General features: G+C 36.3%; 1 protein-coding gene across 1 annotated transcript in view; it reads left to right on the plus strand.

The window, feature by feature from the left end:
• The window catches only part of CERS6 (ceramide synthase 6), a 262,202-nt gene that overhangs the window by 169,589 nt on the left and 71,185 nt on the right, over positions 1-21,428 (plus strand). The window lies entirely within an intron of this gene.

Here is a 21,428-nt window from a genome sequence, read left to right on the forward strand (position 1 = left end):
GGAACTTTTCTCTGGGGCATAGGAGTCTGCACTGCTAGCAAGTCTCCAGTTTGGGGCAAACTCAATGCCCTATTAAAAGCTTAGGTGAGAGAAATTCAAGGATGATTGTGTAAATAGCTCCATGGATTGAGTGTTTACTTCTTTGCCTGGCACTGTGCTAAAATTTGTACGTGTATTTATTTATATCTCACAGAACCCTATGGGGCAGGGAAGGGAACAGAGGCACAGAAAAGTCAAGTAATTTGACCAAGTTCTTATAGTAAACTATGTGGCGGGCCATCATTTGAACTCAGGCCGTCTGGTCCCAGATGTGTTCAGGGAGTCCCGGGCCTTTAGATTGAACTGGCAAATGCTTTTGGGAATTACTTATGGTGTGTTGCCACCAGCTTCCGTTGGGGGTCATTATGAGAAGTCATGTGAAGCCTGTCATTGCGCAGATGAAGAGATTAATATGAGGCTATTCTGTGTCACACAGTATCTTCTTTGCGAGGATTCTTAGGAGAAATTTCTCTCAGTTCTTAATAACGAGAATCAGTAAACTCCCTGAGCAGATTAGTCTGTTTTTACTTCCTGGATGTTGTAAACTTCTCCTTTTGGGTTGATCACTAGAAAGCTACTGATTGTATTTGTAGGCCACCTCTAGTTTGTCATTATGATTTTGTCAACCTGGCCTTCATTTGTCACTACCTTTTCTTTTTATTTCTAAGCCCCAGTAACCACTTCCCATCTCTTCAAAGTGTGTATGTTAACACTCCTCATGGTACCTTATCTTAATGATAATGCTGTCTTACCATATTATCTGTTGTTTTTGTTGTTTTTTTTAAATCACCTGAACTGTGAACTCTTTGCAAACCTGGATCGTGGCTTGGTGATGTCTCTAGTGCCTGGCATAATGACTAGCACACAGTGAGCATTCAACATACAATTAAGGCAGTCACCCAAGTGAGAAAATATGTAGATGAAGAAGTGAATGACATTTTCTGCATGTATATCATTCTATTAAAGAGCCAAAATGGAGCCTGGGTATTGCATTATGATACAAAGACAAGAAAACAGATTATTTCTTGCTTAATAGAAAAGAAAATTCAGCGGGAATAAGAATGCAGAAATGGTCAGCTTGGAGTGAGCATATGCTTACTCTTATCAATAAAACAGCAAGAGCACATAGGTGCTTAAATGACTATGGAATATAAATGAAAATTCTGTGCATGTTTACGTGACTGGCTGCGAAATTCTCTCAGCTAAACATTTAACACACATCTATTGAATAGCCTCTATGGATGGGGCACTGGGTGGGGTTCTGAGGACACTATAATTAAGTCATAGTTTCTGCTTTTATGGCATCTACACGTAGAATCTAGAACCTAGCTTAACCCTCCCCATACCTCTTCACCCCAAATAGAGATTTGAGAGACTCTTCTAACTTTATATTACCACACCATGCCTGGGAAATAATCATCTAATGAGATTTTTTTCCCTTATTTTCCAACAACTTTTCTTTTTCATAAGGTCTCTGACAATGTTTTCACTTATAACTAGTAATGCTTTGTCACAGCGGAGCTTTTTTCTTCTTCTTCTGCGGGATGGGATTAGAACACAATCTAAAAACATTTATCTATATGTTTTTACACTATGCTCCAACCTCTATAAGAAATATAAAACAAACATATGGTAAGAAAAAATTTGTTCATAATATATTTTGACCACTGTACTATCTCTGACTTTTCAAACATGTTCATAGGAATTGTAAATCTTTAAATAGCACATCTTCTCTGTGAGAAAAACAATGGCAGTGCTGTCATTATCTTTGTATATCCATTTTCTCTAAAGATTTCACATAATCTGTCACTATCACATTGTCTTTTTAAATTATTTTCTTGTTGCTTTAGCTTGGTTCTGAATCTTTTTGAAAGAAAAATTTATTTTTGCCTCTTTTCAAAATAGGTTGCATTATAGAATAAAACTATTTGACCTAGAGAAATTACAAAATTGACTGCCTCTCTCCTAGAGTATGTGCTTCGGATCCCTTGAAATTTGATGCTTAAACATAGAGTCATGATAATTAGAAATGTCTACTGATTTTCATGTGACAGAACAAAGAAGGGTGTATTTTAAGTACAGACAATAAATCTGTAGCAGGTTCCTCTTTGGAGTGGGGATTGGAGTTGAAGGTCATATGCAGTCAGGGCTATCTGGGTTGCTCCTTAGCATCAGCAGTTCTGGGGTACCTGTGTCCTGGGAGGATGCAGGTGTGCCTCAAGGAAAGGAGGGAAAAGAAGAAGCCAAATTAATCCCAAATATGGTTGTATATAACAATACACATGCTAGAAAAATGCTTTTTTAGATTTGTTGTCATTGGTATTCTTAATTATATATTCAAATGAAATGAAGATTAAGAAATCATTTCAATTAAGATTACCTACCAGACTACCAGCTGGAGAATTATGATGTCTGTTAATTACAAATAATTTCCAAAGTACCAAATGTACAATTTGCAGACAGGCTGTAATTTACAAGTTATAGGCAATGAGTGGAAAGGAGCACAGCAGTCCACATTTTTCATCTCTGCCAAATCCTTTCTCCTCTTTTAAGGTTTTGGGAAGGCACTTCACATTTCATATCTTCTGCTTAAATTTCCTCCAGTTTTTCTTTAGTAGTTCAGAGGATTATTGTTTCCCTAGAGCAAATTTAATCCTGACATTTTCACTCCTCAGATTTAGAATAAGATTTTGTCTGTCTTGCATACATTAAAGGCAGGCAATGTAAAGTTATCAGGGTATTTAGCTAGGAATCACTAGCATCTTTGAAAACCAAAATCCCTGCAGAGAGCCAAATACCCAAAGTAACAAGATACAGAAGCATTAATAGTGGGGGCTTCCCACTGGGCTGCAGTACAAATGCCTGCATAGAATAGTACATGCAGCTGTACTTGATGGAAAATGTTACATCAGCGGTGCATTTGGGCTCCTTTTTGCTGACTGCCTTTTAATATTATATTGCTAAGGATCAAATGCTTTATGTAAATTGATTGATTTGCAGATATATTATGGTTTCTTTTAAATAAGAATATGTATTCCATTCCGTAATAAAACAGTTGGCAAAGCATCAGGACAGACTATTAAAATAATGAATTCTCGGTAATAACTATTTTCAGCTGAGATCCTTGAGCCCTGGTGTACCATTCGATGTTATCTCTAGTTTTAAAAATGATATACAGTTTCTCACATTCCTATAAACCTGGTTTTTGTTTTTATTGTGCTAATTAGAATATTCTTTTTCTAACCAACTTAAAAAAATAATTTTGAAGCTGATACATTTCACATACTTTTTATCTTTTATATTAAACGATTTCTGTATTTCACACAGTGGTTTCCTTTGGCTAGTACAATTAAATAATAGATGAAATGGTGGCAGAGCAAAGAATGTTGTCAAAGGAGAAGCAGCACTGGTGGAAGGCTGGTTACGAGGCAGTGTCTGAAGGGAGCAGGTGAACTAGCAAAAACCCTGGAAAAAGGCCAGACTCAGAGACCTGGAGTCCACCAGATCAGGCTCCCATACGGCAAGGACCATGTTATAAAGTCTTTGGAGTCTCCTGGCAAACATGTTATTGGCGCTGTTCACCTTCAACAAGCAGATAGCCAGATATTTCTCCAGCAAAATGGGTTTACCTGGGAACAACAAAGAATTGCAATTCAGGACATGTGGTCTAATGGCAAAACTCATGCAAGTCCCAAGAAACAACAGATGGGAATACTCTTTCATGGGCTTGGAAGAGGCTGTTGTAAATGAAGAGGCCATTGGAGGAAACTGAAAATTTGAAGTATAGTGACTTTTCATTGGCTGAGTCACAGCAGTATCCCATTGTCTGAGCTGATACTGGGCAAGGAGGAATCTTTTCTTCCTCCTGCTAAGGTCATAAAGTATCACTTCTTGTCTGAAATGCAAGGTACATCTCTTCCGTTGGCCTCAGTAGTGTGCCTTTAGTGACATGTTCCTGAAAACTCTTCTAGACATATGACTCCATTTAAATGAGGTTTCCATTTATTAATTTTCATGACACATGCTGGATAATAACTATTGAAATGAAGATTGAAATATGCCATATGTAGTAGTCAGGAATAGCAAAAATTTTGAAATAAGGCTGGGGATCTTTTAAATCAATTATCACAGTGATAAATGAAACACTGACATTGGATGAGAATGGAGTATATCATTAGGACGTTATTTTCTTGGTGTAGATAGGACCTGCTTTAGTCAAATCTTTAGGAAGGTGATATTGTTTCACATTTATTTATCATGGTATGGTTTTCTTTAAAAAAAAATAAATTACTACCATCCAGATAAAAACTTGAGAATTTTTTTTCCTCTCAAAGTTAAATGCATAATTAGTTCTGTTGGTGGTTCATGGCTCTTGGACTTTCGAAACTATATAGTTAAGTATTATAGTTTTAAAATAATGCAAAAATCATAGGAAAATGTAAAGCCAGTCTAGCAGTTCATAACTGGTACCAGAATGCAGACCTTAAAATACTTATAATTTTAAATTGAACATATTTTCTATGTAGAAATTTCGGAAGCTATATAAAATTAATTTACGTTGACTTATTTACTGTCATTCATATACATATGTCACATAGTTCACGTTGTATTGTATCTTGCCTTTTCACTTATTACATGGAAGTATTTCCGCAGATCTTTAAGTAATATTTGAAAATATTATTTCAACAGCTACATAATAAACCATTATCTGGAGTCACCATAATTTACTTAAATTTACTTTTTGAAAAATCTCTTTAAATCTTTCTCCAGTCTTAAAATTTATTGTAATGTTTTTGTCTTTGATAGAGTTCAGGGAACTTTATATATTTTAAAAAATCATGCAAAGAAGGTTGCTTTCCAGTAACTACCACCAAATTCCCTTCTTTCCCTGCAACTACACACAGTCTTCAGAGAAGGATCCTCTCCCTTTGCATGAGAATTGTGGGCGCTCCATTCAGCCAGCTGGAGAAGTGGGATGGCCACTGTGTTTCATCCCTTTGAAAGCTGCTGTTACCAGAGCCCATTTCCCCTGCTTCTTAGCTGGACACAGTGCAGCCAGCTAAATAACACCTGCCTCCTTTGCAGGCGGCAGCAAAGACGTTTTTGGTTAATAACAAGATGAGAAGTGCTATGGAAAGTGCCTTCTGGGAAGTCTCTCCAAAGAAAAATGTGAGGCCCTTCCTTATCAATTTCTGCTGCTTACCACAGAGATGTGATGGCTCTAGCAGCTTTCCTTAACCTTAGGGACTAAGTCTACCACACTCTTAAGAGTGGCTGAGCAATGAGCTACGCGCAACCCAGGTCCCTGATGACTTTGTGGAACCATGATCCTGGTTCTGGATCACATATCTCCATACGGTTTATATAACAAGTGAATGCCCACCATTTCTTAAGTCCCTGTTGCTTTTGAATTTTTCTGTCCTATGCAGCCAAACCTAATCTGTACAAATATAGCCAAACCTAATCTGTTGCTACTATCTTTTCTAGGATCTGTCCATGTGATTACATAAGAAATTTCTTGGTAAAGGCAATTAAAAAGGTTAATGAAAAGATGGTTTTTTACTAGTAAACAACCACAAATTCTATAAGTGCTTATATCTCTTGATGTGTATGAGTCTATACTTAGGACATTTAAATTTTAGACTTCCTGTAATAATTGCTTCTAGTCCAGCAATTCAAGAAAAAAAAAGGAACGAAAATATTGTGGGTATGATAAAAAGTTATTTAAAAATTCACTGCCATTTATTCTTGCTTGGCAATAATTGTAATAAAAGGCCATCTCTACTGACTTTCTGTGTGCCCAGCACTACTGTAGCATCTTACGTGGGAGATCTCATGGAACCCACAGCACTCACAGATGGTGGGAGTTATTATATCCCCTTTAGCAAATGAGAAAATTACTCCCCAGTCCCTACCCTAGTAAACCTCTTATCTGCTCTCTTTCTTTGTATGTTCACTGCTGTATGCCATCCACCTACAACAGTAAGCCGTGACATGCAATAGCCGCTCAACAGATTCTCATTGAAATGAAACAGATTGAGTTACTTGTTAAGAAGTTATACCCTGACTATATTATCTTGCATATATATCTTGCTGCTTACTTTTTCTATTGACAACATTAGGGTTCATTCCTGGTGTTGTACATTCTTTGGGTTTGACAACATACAATGACATGTAGCCACCATTATAAAATCATACAGATATTAGTTTCTCTGCCCTAAAAATCCTCTTTGATCTTCCTATTCATCCCTCATCCCTCTCTCTTTCCCCTTAACTCATGGCAACCATCGATCTTTTTACTGTCTCCATAGTTTTGCCTTTGCCAGAATGTCACATAGTAGGAAACATATAGTATGTAGCCTTCCCAGAATGGTTCTTTCATTTAGCAATATGCATTTAAGCTTCCTCCCATATCTTTTTGTGGCTGGATAGCTTATTTCTTTTTTATCACTGAATGATATTCCATTGTGTGGATGTACCACCTATTGATATCTTTGTTGCTTCCACATTTTGGCAGTTATAGATGAAGCTGCTATAAAGCTTTGTGTACAGGTTTTTTATGTGAAGTTAAGTTTTCAGTTCATTTGAGTGAATACCAAGGAAGGTGGTTGTTGTATCATATAATATTCATTTTGTGTCTTTAAAATGAGCCTGCGGGGGGTGGCTCCATAGTGTAATTGTTAGCACGTCTGCTTTACATACAGAAGGTCCTGGTTCGGCGGCCCAGGTGGAGCCACGGACCATACCCCAGGAGGGCCAGGCCCCGGGGACACCAGGCCCCCTGAGTGCGCCGGGGGTGCCAGGCCCTGGGTGTACACTGAGAGCGTGTGAGAGACGACGCCCCGCCTTCAGAGATCCAGTTCTTAAGGGGAAATAGCAACATCCATAGGTCAGGGGTGGAATTGGGGGTGGGAAGAGGGGTTATTAAAGAGGGGGAAAAAATAAAAATCAATCAATCAATCAATCAAATGAGCTTGCATTGAGAACCAACACCGAGAAGTAGTTTAAATTTGAGTGAAGAATGAATGATTCTGTGAGGTTTATTTTTTCAGACTCTCTCCTCTTAAAAGTCTCCTAAAACCATATTTCACTGCCATGTATAAAAAACATGTACGTAAAATATGAATAAACTTTCACAAGGGCTCAACTCAGTTCTCATGATGTTAGTACTTCATAATACTACTAAGACACATCTTGTGTTAATATTGTACCAATGTCACACAAATTAAAAGGAAACTTACACACATTCAGCGATCTTTGTTAATTCTAAGCAAAAATAAGAGTACGTGTCACAGAAAGCTGGCAAAAATTTTCACATATGACAGGGATAAGGTGCCTCTGTTTTTATACTACAGCATGGCATTGTTTTATTTCTTCTTTTTAATCACAAATTGGAGAAGCTAAGCAATGTATTTCTGAATTTGCTGTGTTTGACAGAAGGTACAGTCCACACTGTCTTAGTGGCATTTAGGAAAGCTTTACATAGGGAAACTCCAGACTGCACTCTGTCAAGTTCTGAAGCACAACTGAGGATGAACAAGTAGCACAGCACATCTCGGCTCTGAACACAGGACTGTTTTGTAAGTAAAGTGGCTGGTGTGTTCTAGTGGCTTGGAGAGGTTTACTTTACCCAGCTCTTCTTTATCCAACCCAGCCAGCCCTGCTTCTTGATATATCCCAATGCTTTCTTCCTCGTAATACTCCTGCCTCTTTTTCCATATGTGAGCTATCAATTCCACACTCCTAATGTATTTTGCTACATGAAATAGAAGTATCAGAGATTTAAGTGTATTTGTTACCTCTTTTCTTTGTATAAAACTCCCCTATTTCTGCTAGCTCTTTGGCATTTTTTTTTTCTATCTTTTTCCGATCTGGTTTCTGCAGATAAAAGTCACCACTGTATTATTCACCCAGCTCTGACAACTTGGAGTCATCATCGATACCTTTCTGAGTTCCGGATAAGGAAAACAGAAGAAGCAAAAACACTGAGGCTTGGTGTGTGGGTCTCTGTTAACTAAATAAGTATTGAAGTACTTACCTGTTTTGATATGGTTTAGCCAAGATAATAGGCTAGGCCCTCAAATAGTTCTGCCTAATGTTGGAGGCACTGTTATATTTGCAGCAAAGTGCATACATGTTATGAAAGAATATGCATGGGTTTCTATGAGCTTATTTGGAGAACACTGTAAACAGTTATGCATGACTTGAGCATAAGGTTTGTGTTTGTATTTGGTTGAGACTTGTGGGCAAAGAGACAGAGATGTTAAAAGACAGATCTGAAAGGGTACTTTAAAACCAGGTTTGTAAATTGCCTTGAAATCATAAGGATCCTGGACTTTATTGAGTAATCATTGTAGAATCATCAAATGTTGTTTAAAAGCAGAACAATAAGTGAACCAGGATTCCTAAATTGTTTTCTAACTTTCTCTTGGACTTTACATTTATATCCCATAGGCATCTCCAAAGCTCTTCAAGGTTAAAACCAAACTCATTATCTTCCCTTCTTCTTTACTCCTCCTCTGGTATCTCTCATCTTATCTTCCCTTCCTCTTTACTCCTCCTCTAGTATCTCTCATCTGCAGCAGCTAACCAAGCCATAAATCTTGGGGAGATTACTTCCTTTTTATCCCCTATCCTATATGCCACTGACTCTTTCTATGACATGGTACTCTAGTACATCTCCATTTTCATCTCTGATATTTATCAGACTTAGTGCCATTGAACTATACTAATTATTCTTCAGTATATAGAGATAAGGTAAATTATTTTACTTTATGCTTCAGCATGTAAAATCAAAATGCTATTAAATCTTTTTATAAGTTTAGAATTGTGAAATTCAACATGCTTTCTAGGGATGTTGGAAACAATATTAGTGGGTTAAGAATTCATAGGATGCATGCCATACACATTGAAGTCTCTCCCTGACTTTATATATTCTTTGCTGTTCCTCTCTGTTATATTAGTTAGGACTAGGTTTGGAACATACAGCAATAACAACAACAACAACAACAATAATAGTGGCTTAAATTTTTAAAAAGTTTATTTCTTGTGTAAAATAAGTCTGGAGGCAGACAGTTAGAGTCTGATATGATGGCTCCATTATGTCGTTAAGGATACAGGGATATTCTGTCTTTCTGCTCCACTACGCTAATGCACAGCTTCAAGATTATTTACTGGTACAAAATGGCTGCTGGAACTCCAGCCATCACATCAGTGAAACAATCCCCCAAAAGAAAAAAAACCAAACAGATAAAAAGTTGCTTTCCAGCTGAGTCATCTCTCATTAAGTGGCCTTTATGGACATCCCCCATATCATTGTCACTTGATAGGTCAGAACTGAGACACAAAGCCCTATCTAGCTACAAGAAGGCTGAAAAGTATCTTTGTTTTTTTTCAGAACACAATGTACTCCACTTAAAATTGGGGTTCTCGCACGAAGGAAGAAAGGGGAGAATGGTATTGGTATAGGCAACTGGTGGAGGAGGACAAGTGGCTCTGCTCAGGCCACATAAAACTCACTTTATATGGAGCAGAACTAGCCCATTATTACCAGTACTATTGGGTGTCTCTTTCAAGTCTCAAATACTTATGTAGCTGCCATTCTGGAAAGTATCTTATTAAAAATAAATAGTAAATCACCCTCAAAGTTTTACTTTCTGTTCCCCTACTTGTGAAGTCAGGTGAAGTGTCAGATACTTAGAACCAGAACACCGTTTTTCATAGAAAGGTGGGAACATGCAGAAAAGGTAGAGACAAACTACTTTCCCATAGAGCTGCTCACTTGTCACATATATTGTAGGTTTCAGCAGCTTGCCTCGGTGCCGTGGTTCTCAACCCTGCAGCAGATCAGAGTCACCTGTGGAATTGTGAACAGCACACAAAACTGGACACTAACCCCCCAAAGGTTCTATTTTAATAAGTCTGGAGTCGATCCCAGTAATCAAAAATTAAAAAATAAAAGTGATCCTGATCATTGCCTTCATGAATTGACAACATTTGATAAACAAAACTTATTCTCCTTATATATTTCCCAGGAAGACAGTGACTGCATGAAGTTATGTGCATGAAGTTATTCTGAGATATAAAGTTGGAAGTTGTCATAGAGGTCTAGATCAACATATGTGATTGTATGAAAAGAAGGTGTAATGTAGAACAGCAGATTTTTTAAAGACCAGAATGATTAGATATGCTGGTCAAGCATATTGAAGAATAAGTATTCATCATATGGTATCTTCAATATAAAAACAGTTTCAGAATCCTGATTATACTACCAGTATAATGTCTCCAGTTGATTTATTTCTGTATTACTCACTTTGTTGTTGTCTTCCGTTATCACAATATATTGCAATTGGGGTAATCTAAGGAATAAAAGCAGTGACTTCCATTTCCATGATGTTTTTACTTTTAAAATTCTTGCTTTTATATAGCTTCAGTTTCATAAAACCTGGTATAGTGATTATTATGGCCATTTTATAGAGCAGAGAATTGGAACAGAAAATCACATGATTTTTTTCAGCTGACAATATATCAGTTTAAATGAGGAAGCAGATCCGTGCATTAAAAACAGCAAATTTATCTGCAGTATTATTTTTCCCTTTCATTCTCCAACTTGCCAGTGCCCCTCCCCCTCCTCCCATCTTATTATCCATCATATCAGTTCTCTTTCCAGGAAAGTCTTAAATGGAATTAGCAAGGACCATACTTAAGGATACAACTTATTACTCACAAAATGACACACAAAATGACCAATTTAAGAGGGCAGAGGTGAACTTGCTGCCAGTTAAAAGCTAAATGTCCCTCTCTTCTCCTTTTATTCATATCTTCTTCCCTTCTGTGTGGCTGGCTTACTTTATTTACATATAAATAAAAGTAGAAACTAGAAGGTAATGTAGTGAAGACAAAAAAGTAAAACTTCTAATGACCTGATTGCCTTCACGTTTTTATTCAAAAATTGCCACTTGAGTGATACCTTCCCTGTCCCCTCTATTAATGTCATCTCCCATCACACCCTCTGACTTTTCATATCCCTTTTCCTGCAGGATTTTTTCTCCTTGACCTTCATTGTATATAATATACTGTGTAGTTTTGCTTATTTATCTTGTTTATAGGCAATCTCCTCCACCAGAAAAAAAGTTATGTGGGAGTGGTGATTTTTCTGTTTGTTTTGTTCACTCCTAAATCCCTAGCCCCTAGAACACAGCCTACCACAGAGCAGGCGCTGGATAAATGAATTTATGGCATGGTTAATAAGAAGAATATATTAGGAACTTAATTGCCCCAGTATTCAGTTTATTTTTATACCACTTGCTTAAGTGGTATCATTTAAGTATAATCTTAAACTAAGGAAGTCCATGGTTTGGCTGGCCTTCTAGTTCCATGTTGTTGCTATAGGAGCTTATTATGGATGCCGTTTTTCCTATATTTAGGCAGTTTTTGATTACTCCTTATTTGAACTAAATTTACCTCTCCTTGGGTGTCCTCTTAGTTTTTTCCAGGAATAAAATTACAATCAGTCCCATTATAAAACAGTTTGATGTTACAAATTCAATCTTCAGTTAAATTTTGTTCACTGGAATAGTAACTACATATAATACAATTCTGTTATAATGCCGTTAGGTAAGAATGCACGTTATTTCTATTAGAAACTGATGGTGTATGAAAATGGGGAAATTCTTTTCATATATATGTTCTAGAATCAGAAGGTAAATTGATGGTTATCACTCAGTTTATATTATAAAACATGTATTTATAGAATTGGTTACTGGTAATATTTAAGTACTCTCAACTGAGATATTCCTATAGAGTTAAAAATATATCTATAGTGGCAAGGCCCTTTCAATTAGAGTATCTTAGAAATTTTAATTGAAGAATGAAAATACCATTGTCATTTAACTCAATGATGCATCTATTAAAGGTAATTACACCTCAGCTTAATTTGAGTTATCTAGATAATACTTTTCAATGATAACAGAATAGTGTATCTTGGCTCAGATGCTAACATTGTCTTGGAGCAAGTAAATGTCATTCTGTGGCTGTTTACTATTTAAAGGTTACTTCATGCATGCATTCTGAGTTGGGGGCCCTGAAACTATACACTGAAGTCGTGAAGTCATTTGTATACCTTAGTTTAGAAACCGATGGCTCCAGCTTAGTTCAACTTCATGGCTTTTTCAGCATTGCCAGTTTCTAGTACAGTAAATAACTTTGTTTTTCACTTGTTTGCACAGGCAAGTTCTGTACTTGATAGTATACATGCCTGAAGAATCAGGTATTTGGCAAGTAATAAGTACAAGCCCTTGAGAGCATGAACCAAATTATAAGAAAGTAAACATTGATGAGTTAATATTGTAGACATCAGTGAACTCAGAAATTCATTAGATGTTAAAGTAAACAAGACAAAGAGGCATTTCAAAAATACAACAGAAGATAAAAAAAGGCCCTGGTTCTACTTGCATAGAAAGGTTGGTCATTGATAGACTGTGGCTACTTGGCTATCTTGCACTTGCTTCCAGGTAAATAGAGAATTTTAGATTATGTTTTCAAATCATGCCATTTTCATTACCCAGTCTTTCTGTCTCATTGATTTTAAGAACTCTTTTTTATTCGTGGAGAGGAAAGCTTTATCTTATATTCAGCAAACTACTTCTGTATTTCTGTTTCAGCCCCTTGATATAATGCAGTTGCATTAATCTATCCTACTTGTATCTTACAGCCCTCCCCCGCCGCCCCCCAAAAAATGATTAGACATTTTCGGAAGACCAGAAGCTGGGAAAACAGGAAGGCAGGCTTGATTAAAATCAGAAACTGATGATCAAAACTTAACTACACGTGAAGATCAATTACTTTTTTGTAATTAACTTAGCCACTCAAAGGATAATTTCTCTATCCTAATTAGAAGATAAATAATATATAAGGATGTACCACTCATTTAAAGGGTATAGTTTGTTCATTTGTCCTATTAGTATTGAGTAATGGTAAACCGAATTACAAGTTCTCTTCTGAATTTTAATATCTGAAAATAGCTGTAAGGGAAAAGGGGTAATTATTTTCCTAAAGTAAAATAACATCATCAAATTTTCATCAGTGTTTAATTTAGAAAATTTAAATCTTTATTATCAAACATAATATAAAACTTGAGCCTCATAGAGGATACAATGGGAAGCAATTACTTTATGACTTTTACTCAGACATCATAAAATTGAGCAAAATGAGCTTTTATTATACTGATTACTAATAATACTCTAATTGGATTTAAGAAGAGTAACTTAATTTCATCAATGATTCAAAAAATCTAAATTGCAATGGATAACTGGTGTCCTTTCAAAAAGAAGAAAAGGGGGTCTCCTTCTGATGTTGGGTTTCCATCTGTGGGGTGTGAGAGTCTGTAACATGATCAGAGCATGACAAACCAGGATTTTGTCTTTTGAGAGAAAAAAGGTGGCAAAAAGGGTAGTGAAATTTAGGGCTTGAAAGGATCATAGAATTATGCAGTCCAACTCCTGATTTCACACATAAGCAAACAGATCAGTGAATTGACTTACCCAGTGTCACCCAGCTGATTAATGGCAGACCGTGGCCTGACAGTGGGGCTTTTGTGTTCTTCCTGATTCTCTCTTCCCTATCATGTGTTCTTTCTAGACTCTCCTGCCCTTCATAATAGTCACATTCTCTATTGATATAATTGAACATTACAGGTATTTGGCTGTTTTGCACGTATCTGAATTTTGTATTTTTCTGCAGCATTCTCAGATATTAATAGCATGATACAATATTTTCTTCTAACATTCACTCATGTAAAATATGCATCCTCCATGTCAATATATGGCTATATCATTATGGAAGATTACTGGCCATGTAGGAGTTTAGGAAATGTAAAACTGTTTGTACTTAATAATGTTTGGATTCATGATTTATGTAATATGGCCTACTACTTGTAGGTTTTCAGATTTAATACACAGGTAGCAAGATAACATTAAAACACAAGTCAAATTTCATACATAAGAAAAATCAAGCCTAAATTGCCCAATATTTTTAAAAGAGTGAGCTATGGCTTTTCACCCTTTTCTTACATAATTCCTTTAAAGTGTTCTCAGGAAGATGATTTTTAAGTAGCTAGACCCTAGCTCAAGGTAAATGATGACTTGTGAAAATCCTAAAGGTTTTGTAGGCAGTGTGGTCTTATAGGGCAACCCTTACTTTATTCCCACTGCTATGGACTATCTGATTAAACATTGCATGTCACCACCTTGATGAGAAGAGTCTTCCCTCACTTAGTCTAATTCAATTCTATGACTTTTAGATCCTTGGGACTAATTTTGGTGTGTGTTAAGAGCTGGGAAGGGTGGAGGAGGTGATGTATCAAATTGAGTATCAGACACAGTAGATGTGGCATTGCATACACTGAATATTTATTCAGTGAATAGATTTAAAGGAATTCATTTCTTGAGAACCAGAGCTCTTTCCGTTGTGTGTATCTGTTGCCATTTGTGCCTGAAATTGGTCAGGATGAAGACTAAGCTGAAGCAGTTATATAGCAAGGAGACCCAGCAGCTCAGTGGCTTAAAAAACAAAGAAGTTTATTTCTGCTTCATGTAAAAGCCCCAATATGAGTGGCCTAGGCCAGCAGGGCAGTTTCACTTCACACGGTCTTCAGGGACTTGTATTTCATTTTGTTGATTTGCTATCCTTGGTGCAGTGGTTCTCAAACTCTTTGGTTTCAGGACCCCTTTACACTTGTAACAATCATACAGGCTTTTAAAGAGCTGTTGTTTTGTTTGGGCTTTTATTAGTCATATCTATCAGTATTTATAATATTAGAAATTAAAACAAATTTAAAAACATGTATTAATTTATTTAAAAACAACAAGAATCAATCATTACATGGTAACATAAATAACATTTTAAGAAAAATATATTTTCTAAAACAAAAATTAGAGATTTTCATAGTCCTCTCTAATATATGGTTTAGTAGAAGAGACACGATTCTCATTTCTCCTTCTATGTTCAGTCTGTTACAATGTGGGGTTTTTTGGTTGAAGTATATGAAGAAAGTCTGGGCCTCACAAAGATATATAGTTGAAAAAGGCAGAAATATCTAATTACGGCTTTCCAAAAAACCTGTCGATCTTCTTCTTTAATACGACACCAAAGCTTGACAAGAAATCATTTTATTAATGCTGACAAGCTTTTTGTATGGGCTTACATCAGCATCCATTGAGCTATCTTTCCCCTGTGCCCATGCATGATTATTTAACATTAGGAATTGGTCATTTGGAAACTATTGGTTCACTGAGTTATACAGATCTTTCTAATGTGGACACATGTCATTAGAAATATCAAAAACATATGTTTTAATATTTTCACTGATATTCTCAGAAAAATTTTAACTAATGGGAAGCCATTAGTTGCATAGTAGCCTATAAGTAGTTTCCAAAATACTAATATTTGCTTAAAAGTTTGAATTATATCGTTGGTAACAAATACTATCATTTGATTTTCCTTAAGTGACAGGCTCACTTTGTTCATTTTCAAGAAAATGCCTACAAATACTCAATTCGGAATAACAAGCCTTTGTGATTTAAAAAAAAAAGAAAGGCCAAATTTTCTCTCAAATTTCATCCTTTTAAATTCATTGTTTAGTTTTTTCCTATTTTCCCTATTATTGCTTCTCTCTGTCCTAAAAAATGTTAAAGATAGGAATGAGACGACCTTTCTCTACATGGCAATGACCCTTTTGTTCCTCGTTTTCCATTCCTGATGGGGCTGCTAGCCTCTAGGAGGTTGTGTGGCTCCAGTAGCCACGTGAATTCTTGTGAGGAACACAGAAAACTCTTTAGACAGACTTTTTGTGTTAGTCGCCAATTGGAATAACAGTACACAGCCCAACTGCTTGGAGTAATTCATGTTTTTCCAGATCTGCAAAGACCGCCTAAACATGGGAAGGTATAATCTAGAAATATGGTACAGTTAATGCTGAAACCTCAACCCGTGGAGTATGGGAGTTGATGAATAAATGCCCAAGTCTCCCTGTTCTGTGTTGGGACAGTTAGAGCTACGAGCTACATAACTCTGCAGAGGTCCCCAGTAAAACTGAGATGCAGTTGCCTATATCAGTAACCAGCTCATTCTCAAAAGCCATATTAGACTTTCTCCCTCATCTGTCTCACTTTCTCAATTTCTCATGTTCTGTTTCTTTGGATCACATCTCAAATAAACAGCCAGTACCCATGTCCTCATATCAGGGTCTGCTCCCACAAAATCCCAACTAAGCGCATGCCAACCTCTCATTAAAAATAATTAGATTTATTTGAATGTTCATTACTAGAAAAAAATTGTAATGGAAAGCCATACACAAATGCCTTTACATATGGGTCTAATTAATTTTTTTTTTTTTTTTTTACAATAAATACTGGGTCAAAGGATAAGCAGATTAAGACCAAATTACTCTTTAGAGAGTTTATTTAAATTTGCAGTGTTGATTTCCCTATACACTGCTGACCTCTGTGTAATAATCTCTTTAAATCTCTTTCCAGATGTGGGTAAAAAAAATTCTGTCTAGTTTTAACCTGGAATTTTTACATATGTTTCAGTCACGTATTTTTGTTTAGTGTGTTTCCTGTTTGTATCTTCTCCCCATTTTTCTTGTTGGATATTTAAATATTTTAATAAATTTTTGTGAGATCTTTACATATTAGAAATATTTATCCTTTGTAATAAGTTATAAATCATTTCTTTAATTATCTTTTGACTAATTGTGTACTTCTAAATAGCCACTCTCATTGGCTTCATTCCCAAATTTTACACAGGCCTCTGTATGTGTGTAGGTCTCTCTCTCCCTATGTTAACATTCTCACCATTTCCCCCTCCTTCTAGGTCTTTCCACTTCATTTTCTATCATTTTCTGTTTCCTTCCTCTGGTTCCTTTATCCCTAATTTCTGTTCTAAACATGGAATTAATTGATCACTCCATTTTGCTTTGCAATGATTCTCACTGGGCATGCAGAAAAATCCACATCTGAATCAATGTGAGAGATGGCTTTTTAAGCTTCCTGTTACTCAGACCCTTGAGAATCACAGCCACAGTTACTGTGCAGTGTGTGTGGAGCCCCTCAGCTAAGCAGAGGTAAAAAAATGTTGAGAACCACTGACTGGAAGGTTTTAGAAGGCATGGAAATGGCACTCACATTCTCTTCTCTTTGTTTTTATGATTAAACCCTCATGGAGATCTTTGACCCCAGGGCCTATCTCCACAGAACTCTTTCTATTTATGTATGCTCGGCAGCTCTGCAAATTACTTTCTAAATTGATTGTCGAATATGCTTAAGGCACATGCTTGACCAGGTCAAGAGGACTAGCATCTTTTTTTAAAGCTTGATCAATAAGAAAGGCTGGGCTATCTTTATATAATGCCACGGGGTCAAGTCCAAATTACATTTGCACATCCTGAGAGCTTTCCAAGCTCATACAAATGCCAGTGGCCTCTTGGGAGGGGGGATCACTCTGCTTCGTAGATTTATAGTCACATATCTACTGACCCCGGAAAGGAAGAAAGGATACCTCTTACATTCTGGGGAGGGTCTCTAGAGTGCTTACCACTGACCAGCAGCATCTTCAGGCAGAGAGACTTCTGGCTTCGTTCTTTTCACCCCCAAACACAATTTATTTATCAGTTTTTAAACTCACAAAGCATGAAATATTTCTTTGTATTCTGAGCTATTTTGCAATGTGTATTAAATTTAAAATGTAGGTTATCATTTTGAATAGATTTAATTTATATTAATTTATGTAAATAATACAGTTGAATATCTCTAAAAAGAATTTGCAATGTTTATATAACATTATTAATATAGATATTAACATTCAAAAATTACACATAAAGGAAAAATAAGCAAAGATGTTAGGAGACAGTCACAGTTGTCGTGACTGAGCTTTAGGATTAAATCTCAGCTTCCCAAGACCAAGGTAAAAAGATAGTGTGGTAATAATTCTCCTATGGTAAGAGGCAACATACTAAGAATTCACAGAAAGGAAGTATTTTTCTCATTGGAGTTCATTTTAAAAAAATATTATGTGGAACTTATACATGCAACTTAAGATAACCTAGTGGTAAGCTTTCCAACATATATTTATTGCAGACATGGACGCATTTTTCTTATGTTTATTTCTTAAAATAAATCTTTAACATAAGCCAGAAGTATAAAGTTTAAGTATAACTCAGTGGAAGTGTAGTTTCAGTGAAAGTAGTTTCAGAGTAGTTCAGGGATCTAGCTTTCTAGCATTTTAAAGCATAATTCCTGGACTGTTATTGTCTCCGCTGGGCTTTCTGAAAGCCATATAGGAGTTTGAATGGAAACAGCGAAAGATGAAATTTTGCCTCTAAGATGCTGACTTCCATCAGGTAAAGACCCATACGACTTTCATGTCTTTGATGAGGCAACAAAACATCTTTAATTCTTTATATGATTCATATTCTTTTGTTAAATTAAAATAGTTATTCAAAGAAACTACTATTCATTCAACAGTAGGAATCTACTGACTTGAAAAAAAGTATGTAGGTGTTTGTATGTATTTCTATTTCTGTTTAATCATTTAACACTTACCTGGTTAACTGAGCATTCTTCTCTCTGGTCTTTTGCTCCAAATGCTATTATTTCTTTAACTCACAGTAATGCAATAAGCATCAGTGTTCTGAGGTAGCCCGGTTGCCTTGATTTTTTTAAAGACTTTTAAAAGCAGTTTTATATTCACAGCAAAATTGAGGGAAAAGTACAGAGATTTTCCACATATTACCCACCTTCAGACATGCATATAGTTTCCCCATTATCGAATCCCCCACCAGGTGGTGCATTTGTTATAACAAATGAACCTACATCAACATATCATTTACATTATTACAGAGTCTGTAGTTTACATTAAGGTTCACTCTTAGTGTCATAAATCCTATGGGCTTGGACAAAGCCTTCTTGATTTTTGGTGATTGATTCATCATCATGATAGGTGGCAAGGAAACTGAAAGGTAGATTTTTTTAAAAGTATGTCAAATGGAACTTTAAATAAAATAAGACCGAACCTATCTTACTCTAGATGGTAAAGTGAAATGATCAGAACTGATCTATTTTTGTTAGTTTAGTTCATGGTGAAACCTTCACAGAACAGCTGATAAAAGAAGAAACCTTGATTAAAGAGCCGATTTACTGACACTTAAAAGTCTTCTCCAGTTTTCTCCTTTAAAAAAATCATAGAATAAATAGCACACAAATCTTCTGCATATGGTCAAAATGCAAATGAAGGCACAGGGTCACCCCCCGCAGGACGTGTGACCTCCATCCTGCTGCTAGGTTGGGTTTGCTCAGAGTAAGAGCCACAGAAGCCTCCCACAGGACTTTGTTATGGATGGATGTGCTTGTTGCCGAGTTGTGTCTCAAGTGAGGTATCTGGGAGCAGATGTGCATGATATAATGAAATATCCCATTATATATGGTGGTTTAGATGGAGTGTTCTAGAAGTCATTTCTAATCCATGAGTAACCATAAGCTATTTTACGGTCTGTCTTAGTCTTGTTCATATATTTTATAAGTCTTCTTAAGTTGAAATTATTTGATGTATAGTTGAATAGCTGTTAAGTACCATTTATGAAGCATTGTTTTATGATGCCGTGTTAGCCAGCTTGGGCTGCCGTAACAAACTACCATGGACTGGGTGGCTTAAACAACAGAAATTTATTTCTCTCAGTTCTGGAGGTTAGAAATTCTAGATCAAGGTCCCGCAGTGTTCAGTATCTGACAAGAGCTCTCTTCCTGCATTGCCTCTCTTCCGGATAGGCCGCTTTCTCACTGCAGTCCTCACGTGGCCTTCCCTCAGAGCCTGTCAAGAGAAAGAGAACTCTCTCACTGCATCCTCTTATAAGGCCACCTATCAATCCTGTCAGTGTAGGGCCACAGCCTTATGACCTCATTTAACCTTACTTCCTATAGGCCTTATTTCCAAATACAGTCGCGTCGAGTATTTAGGGCTCCAATATATGAAAATTTACGGGAACACAATTCATAGCAGATGCCAAAACAAAAGAATGTTGATATTTCTGTTGACCAAGAAAAAAGCAGGGAGTAAGCCTAAGGGATCTTGTCACTGATTGATGACCGTGGAGCTCTTTAACAGTGAGAGGCACTGTTACCCATCTGAACATGTGAGTTCTTTTACATACTAAAGATTCAGAGGTCCTTTCTAACCCTAAAATTAAATTTTTTTAATGTAATACCTATTTTTACGTAACCAATTCCAAATGCCCTTGATGTTTTTCTTTCATTACCTATTCTTTATATACCCAGGGTACCTCAGGGAAAGTATAGTAAAAGAATGTGGCTGGCCTGGGTTTGAATTCCAGCTTTTGTACTTACCATCTGGGGAGTCTTCAATTAATTAGGGTACCTCTTTGAGATTGCTATTTGTCTGCAAAATAATTAATGATACTTACCTTGGTGCATATATTAGTGAGAATACAGACTGTGGTACTGTATGTATGTTTTTAAAAACAACAATACAGTAGCTTAGATATGAGAGAAATGATAGGAATTCATCACATACAAATAATCCAGGGAATAGAGACCAGGGCTAGCAGGAGACTTCTGACAACTCCCTCGGCAGAAATTTTGATCTCAGGGTCAAAAGTGTCTGCTCCAGTTCTCATTACCTCCTTCTGATGGGACTGGAGAAAGGGTGAGGAGAACTCATTCTCTATAACTTTTAGGGATACCACCCCAAAGTGGAACAGGTAAATGCAGCCCATATTCCTTCCACTAGCACTTGAATGTGTGGCTTTTTCAAATAGGAAGATTGATTCAGAAGCATTGTCTCTAGCTAAATACTGTTTTACTAGCAATTTCTGCCTCAAATGGTTATTGTAAATGTTAGAAATCATTAGTTTATTGTTGATTAATTTATTCATTAATATTTATTAATGAAAATAATAGCAAAGTGCCTAACAAGGTGCCTTATACATGGTAAATACCTGGCACCTTACTACTCAGCATGGACCAAGGTCCAACAGCATCAGCATCACCTCGAAGCTTGTTAAAAATACAGAATCTCAGCCCCAAGCCACTGAATCAGAACCTGCATTTTAAAGTCTGGGAAGTTCTGTGCCAGCATGTTCTTTATCCTTTATGGCATCTGCTGAGATATGTTAGCTTGAGCACTTCCAATGTTGTGAGAATTAAGTGAGATAATATGTAATAAATACATAAAAATCTGTAAAGTACTTCATAACATTATTTCAGTGTACATGTATAAGGAGGAATAAAGTGAATCCTAAGTTATGGGAACGAAAAGATTTGAGAATCATTAGGTTTTTAGATTATGCAACCTTGATAATATTCCTTGATTTTGTAATG

Source organism: Pteropus alecto, unplaced genomic scaffold (assembly GCF_000325575.1).
Source record: "Pteropus alecto unplaced genomic scaffold, ASM32557v1 scaffold3, whole genome shotgun sequence".
In the NCBI taxonomy this organism is placed as follows: Eukaryota; Metazoa; Chordata; class Mammalia; order Chiroptera; family Pteropodidae; genus Pteropus; species Pteropus alecto.